A 7,402-nucleotide genomic window follows, 5' to 3' on the forward strand; every position below is an offset into this window, starting at 1 on the left:
GGGAATCGAACCCGCGACCTTTGGGTTGCCGGGCAGGTACTTTACCCACTCGGCTAACCCGGTCGGCACTCAAATGCTGACTAGTACTGTGATAGTGTGTATACAATATATAGCACGCAAGCTTTATGCTGCTTCATAATTCGGTATATTCTCCTTGATGCAATAAAAATTATTTCAATTATTCATGGAGAAAAGTACAGCAACGATTTAAAAACCATTCCTCTGTCCAGAGACACCGTTTCCAGATGTATTGCAGTTATCGGACAACAAAATTCAATTTATTAAATCGATTGAGAGAAAGTCCAATTTTTGCAATACAGTTAGATGAAGCCACAGATATTCCAAATCTTGCTCAACTTATTGTATATGTCGGATACTGCTATGAGGGAGATATTTTGGAGGATTTTCTATTTTGCAAAGCTTTGGAAGGAAGAACGACGGGCTAGGAGATTTTTGATGTTATAAATATTTTCTTTCAAACAGATCTAACGTGGAACAACTGTTGCGATTTGTACTGATGGCTGCATTAAATAAAGATTTAAAAGGCAAAGTAAAGGAACTTGCTCTACATACAGTTTTGAATCATTGCATTATACATAGGGAAGCATTAGTAGCAAAGGAAATACAAACTGATTTGCACGAAGTTTTGAAATATGCAGTAAGTGTGATCAAATTATTGAAAGTGAGGTGGTTGTCCAGTGGTAAACTGTTGAGATGTCTTTTTGGCCTCAAACATGAAGTTTTATTGTTTTCATCAGATACAAATCAGCAGAACCTTGCTCAATTGTTACAAATGAAAAATGGCTTGGAAAACTTAGGTACCTTGTTGATATATTTTCAAAACTTAATGATTTAAACTTAAGTCTTCGAGGACAGTGAACAGATATATTAATACTCAGAAGCTTTCAAAAATAAACTTTTGGAAGATTGAATTTGAGTGTAATAATACTGAAATGTTTCCATGTTTTCTGATTTTGTTAACAGCAATATTATTGACATTTTACAAATTATACATATAATTTCCTCCTACTTAACAATGCTAATTAAGAATTTTTTCAAACGATTTAATGTATCTCCAGATAAAAAATTTTTTTGGATTCGTGATCCCTTTGCTTTTGAAATTTCATATCCCGAAATTACCATTGAGCAAAAGGAAGATCTTATCAACCTGGATCTTATCAATACTACAACTTGTGAAAAAATTTGGCTTTCTCCTCGAGATGACTATCCAGAAATATCGAAAATGGCGATGCAATGATAGCTGCCTTTCGGGTATACATTTATGTCTTAAAATTAACAGCAATAAAAACAAAACAGCGTTCCAGACATATGGATCAAATATTATCGGTTATCCAGGCTCATCCTTCTCATTAATTGATTTGTTTTGTAATTGTTCATTTTTTTTTTTTTTTTTTTTGTTTTGCAGACTTAATTGAAGAATAAGAATTTGATTTGTTGTTTTTGTTGTATTCAATTAAAATATTAAACAATTATTTTAATGTGTGCTAGGGGCCTTCGCTCCCTGCTTGCTGCGCTCGCTTCTTTTGATAAAGTAAAATAAATTACTTATAGAAGCTTTCGACACTGTGTGTGTCTCTTCCTTTGCTATGAATACATAAATACGTTATATATGGAAATCAAGCATTGTAACGCGTGGTCATGTTAGATAAACATAGCGCGTGACCATGCTTAAACAGAAGCTTGTTTTACCACAGTAAAACAAACTTCTGTTACGTATTACACGTAACTCGCATCTCTCTTCTCCCATTGGCTGAATAAATATCACTAGGAGGAAAATTATTTTAATGTATAGAAAGAAATTAAAAAGGAAACAATTTTTTTTATTCCTTTCTCAGTACTCAAATGAAAATTTCTACTACATAATTTATAAAATGTCATTTTTTTTTTCTCTAAAAATCTTGTCATCCTCCCGAGGGAGGATGACAAGATGGCATTGAGGGGTCGCGTCAATTTTATTTTTAATAAAGGGATCGCAAGCGAAATAAGTTTGGGCGCCACTGTTGGCTGTAATACCGAGTTAACGCTATTTGTAAGATGTGTCTACTGAATCCTCAGCTGAAACACTATTCCACTAAGGAATTAAACCCGGAAATGATTATTTTATTTATTTTTTTCTTTAAAAGATTTTAAAAAAATAGAACCGGAACCAATTAAACATCGTTATGGTTCTTTTACGTTTCGATTTCCAGCTTCTACTCTGTTGAAAGCAATAGTTTTTAAATAGTTGTTAGCAAAGTTTTGGCAACAACTTATAATAAATGTCCGAAGGGTGTGTTTAAGGAGGACGGAGGAATGAAATCGTTTTAGAAATATTTTGAACATTTAATTATTTCAATTACATTAACTATTATTTTAATTGAAATAATTATGCTTTTAATTATGCTAAATGTTTGCATAATGAAATATAGATTACATTTCTAATTATACTATCAAACAACACATAACACATGCGTAAAGCGCCTATTGTGTTCACCATGTCCGTCTTTCCGCATAAAAATTTGTATTTGGCTCTTTAGGAAAGATTTGCCATCCCAAATTTGATTAAAATTGGATCAATAAAGAACCAGATTTTTTTTTTTTTTTTCATAAATATATAGGCTATTTTAAAAATCACAATTATCATTATTTGCCAACGCCCCTGAAATGTAACGCACTGAGTACATTAAAAGCAGCAAAATCTTCCCATATGAGAACTATAAAACATTACAGAAAATGGATTGAAAAATGTCCCAGAGTACCAATTCCCAGATAGGAGCTAAAGAGACTACAGTCTTCCATGATAAAAGTGTTTAATTTTTCAGGTACGTTAGCAATATGCATGATGCTCCGCCTTTGCCTTCATTGTCTGTCTGTCCGTCCACATGTAACAACTCGACTCCCAGTGGACGGATTTTCATGAAATTCATATTTGGGCCTTTTAAAACGATTTGTAAAGCCATCCTAAATTTCATTAAAATCGGACAGATCCGGGAATTGTTATTTCTTTTTTTTCCGTCCTCATGTAATAACTCGATTACCGGTAGATGGATTTTAATTATATTTGGGGCTTTTAGAAAGATTTGTAGAGCCATCCCAAATTTAACTGAAATCGGACCAAGAGGAATCCGATAATTATTATTTCGTTGTCCTTCCGGTAGCATGCAATAATTCGACTCTAGTGAAGGAATTTCCATGAAATCTTATATTCGGCTTTTTGAGAACAATTTGTCGAGATTTTTCAAATTTATTAAAATCGGATTAATAGAAATTCAGAAATTATATTTCTGTTTTTATTTTAAACATAAGCGGTCCATATACTATAATGAAGCTGAAGCACTCAATATTATATTTATTGCCATACACAGGCTGGAGGAATGATAAGACAATGTGGCGGATACGCAGAAACGAAATTTCTCGGTTCGCGCATAAAAGTCATTGCTTTTTTTTTTTTTTTTTTTTTTTTTTTGTTACAAAAGCATGAATTATTACTGTTTACTAACGCGCTGGAAATGGAACGAACTATGTGCACTAACTTTTGCTCACATAGTTTTTACATGATGATTACTACTACATGATGATTAAAGCTCAATGATCAACCCCTCGCCAACTTTTAGAAAAACCTGTAACAGCCACTGTACGGTTCGAAGTGACAGATAATTATTTCAAATATTTTTTTTTCTAAATTTTGATCGAATCCTTCCTTTAAAAGAAAGGATCCATATATCGATATTATCTCTCTATACATTAAAAAGTTTTCCTCCTAGTGATATTTATTCGAGCCAATTGGAGAAGTGAGGGAGGCAATTACATCACTACAAATACAATTAATTATTGACAACTGCCTCCATAACGTTCACCAACCTTGTGCACAAGCTTTGCCGTCTAACATTTGATGTTCCATTGTAACGTTTTTTTGTATAATAATGAATATTGTATATTTGTAAATATTTTAAATATTTGTATAGTTTGTGAATATTTTTGTCCTGCTCTTTCGGATGCAACAATATTCCTCATGCATTATGGGAACCTGAAGCAAAAGGCCTTATCCTAAGTGACCTATGTAAATGCAGGTAAATAATTACATAGTGATATTTATTTGACCTTGAGAATGTCGCGCACTACAAATGCACAAGTAAATAATTACATATGTCATTTCCTGATTAGATATCGATCATAGTGACATAGTGTTTATTGTCTGGTGGCACCCTGGGTTCCCCCCAACTCCGCCTTTTTACCCTGTGTAGAATACAATACTCTGCATAAGGCCAGGGTGTGTGCTAGTTTGTGTTTTGTGAAGTATTAGTGTGGGTTGTGTTGTTCCTATGGCCACTTAGCCTGGAGGCCTGTGTAGAGCCACTATATTCCCAGTTTCCATCACCGCCCCGGGGGGCGGGCCAGGACACATTACGAGAGAAGAAAGCTCTGGCGGGGTGAACCCTGGGGTAGCCTAGCATTAAAGGAGAGCCCCCAAAAAAAGAAAAAGACTTTTATTGGAAAGGAGATAATGGGGAGATAGGAAGAGAGTGGGATAAAAGGGGTAGAGAACAGAGGGGGCAGTAGTTGAGGCACTCGCCTCATTTAAAAGGGGAGACAGTAAGGGTACCCCTGGCACAGGACTCCCATCCTAGTTCAGAGGGTGGGAGTTGAAAGTGGGTGGCATGGTGAGCCACCAGGAAAAAGGGGGTAGGGGCCACACAGGGTGGGGGAAGGAGACTCAACCACCCCAGGTGGTAGGAATAAAAGAACATACCGAAAGAGATTCCTATGGTGGAGCGTGCGTTTTGCAACTCTGTCCCACACTGGCCTTGGGGTTACCCTAATGGCCAGTGTCAGCGTTGCACACACGATGCCAGCTAGAAAAAGCTACAGCATGGTGTCAGCTTGGATAACCGTTAGAGCCCTGAGGGTCTGCCTAGCCATCAGTCTGTCTGGTGAAAAGGCTAAGATAGAACATGCAATTAATAGTAACTTTCATTCACTCAACATTCACATAATTTTACTTTTTATAGTTTTTTTTTACACTTTCTATTTTCTTTTATACAGGGTGTTTCAAAAGTGATGGTCAATAATTTAAAAGTGAACTGTACAGACTACAATATGCAAAAAAAAAAAAAAAAAACTAGTAAACATGGGTACTTAAGTGAATCGTTTTCGAGATATTGCACATTTCTAGTTGGGATCCACTACTGACAAGGTGAGCTGTACAGATTGGGATCCACCACTGACTTGTTTGTTTAGGTTAGGTTATGCTCTTTCTCTCCCTTTCCCCTTTCTCAATGCTCTGAGACGTAGCAGGCATAATAGTACTTGTCAAAGGATAGTCAACATGGAAGAGGTTACAGCAACGAAGAGTATGCGGACATGCACTTCATGTATGGTAAAGCCAACGGCAGTGCACTCGAGGCTGCACGTTTGTACCAAGAAGCATTTCACCACCGGAGGCAGCACAACAGGTGCACATTCATCAGAGTACGTCAACGCCTTAGAGAACGTGGATGCTTCGCACATGGAGTACTAGCAGATAGGACCAGAAGCATAACACCTGATGTTGAGAAAAGGGTGTTAGAAAGAACATCCTGTAATGTAACATCTGTAAAATCCTGTTGTGTTGAAACTAAAAATTAAAAATGTATTATCTTATGTTTAAGACCACCCTTAGCAAAGGATTCGTCGCTTTTTTGCTAAACTAGTGCTCCCATAGATCGGGTTTCGAACCCGTGACCACCAAATACGGAGGATGCGGAAAGGTCAGGGAATGACCACTGCATATCCCCGGAGCAATATGGCCTTAGTTGCTAATGCTCCTAAAAACCAAATAAAGAACAAACAGCTCCCATAGTCAGTAGCGGATCTTAACAGAAAAGTGCGTTATCTCGAAAATGGTTCATTTGCGGCCCGATGTTCACTGGGACTTTTTTGCTTATTTTAGTTTGTACTTTTCACCTTTAAATTATTGACCATAATTTTTGAAACACCCTGTATATTACATTAGATATCGATCAGTGCGTTTAGATAGTGGGTTAGGAATTTCTAGTACTGTCTGGGGGTTCGTACTTGTAATACGGTACACTTTATTTGATCAACTGATCAATCTTTTACGTAGAAAAGATTTGACCTACTCCGTCATACCTCTACATATTACGTAGAAAAGATTTGACTTACTCCGTCATACCTCTACATATTACGTAGAAAAGCGTGCGCAGGGGTTGGCGAGCAAAGCGAGCAGGGGGCGGAGCTCCCTAGTTATTATTATTAGCTATATGGTGCAAGGAAGCCTGAGGATTATGCTGCACCAGCCAAAAAAATTCCTAAGTTACCCTGAGAGAGAGAGAGTGAGTGAGAAGTAGAAAGGAATCACCAAGAAAGAGAAGAATGATGATATCCAGCTCAGTACTTTTCTGAGATATTCCTTTGATTAACGTTTCTGTTATTTGTTGATAAACATTTTTTAAGAGTAAAAAACAACTCAGAATATGATTTAACAGATCATAAAAGTGACACGATTTTTAAGGAAATGCTTAAAAATAAAAATAAACTGGAGTAAGACTTCATATGAATTGCAACTACAGACGTCAAAACCAGTGTTAGCTCTAGCTAATTTAGGTGGTTTTGGAAAATGCAGCATCAATCAGATTGGTTCCCTGGATGAGAAGATTCATTAAAAAAGTGCGTTATATGAATTAATAGCTTTAACTTGAAACTTCTCTAAAGGCAGTTGATACAACTTCTAAATCTTAAAATTTTTTTATTTAGGTCAAAGTAATGGTTTTTATCTTCTGCCTCCTCCAAAGAAAGATTCTTATGCACTACTGATGCAACTAGGATTTTTGGCACCTATATCAAAATACTCAACGAAACCTCTGTGATGTTATAAAGGAGGTTTGTCTCTCTTCCTATACCATTATTCATTAGTATATCGTACATAGTGGCAGTCCAAAGTTGGCCCTAAAGGGACTATAGCCCTCCCCCCAGTTTGATCAAAATAATGTCAATTTATTTTTACTGCTACATGATAATAAGAGTTTAATGATTTATCGGAACACCCTTAGAAAACCATGGAACCGGTCCTGGTCGTACACATGAAGAGGAATAGCCAACTCCGGCTAAGATTTAGTACTCGGTGCACCCTCTCTACACTCGCCGACACGGCAGTGATTGACGGGTGCTGACTCCGCCTAGTGTCACGTGCTCTCCTGAACATATGGAAACATCAGGCACGCGTGCCACGCCGTGCGTGTCACCCGTGTTATGAATTTCGCTGTTAGAAATGTCACGTGGTGTTAATACTTGATTAGCATATTATTTCATTTTATCGATGCGTAATTATAAAGCAAAAAAAGAAAAGTTGTTTGGTGTTGGAAAAGGCTGAATAATACGTATATCGGGGGTGTGGGGGCAGACG

The sequence above is a fragment of the Mastigoproctus giganteus genome, chromosome 10, assembly GCF_048544385.1.
Source record: "Mastigoproctus giganteus isolate SK-2022 chromosome 10, ASM4854438v1, whole genome shotgun sequence".
Taxonomy (NCBI): domain Eukaryota; kingdom Metazoa; phylum Arthropoda; class Arachnida; order Uropygi; family Thelyphonidae; genus Mastigoproctus; species Mastigoproctus giganteus.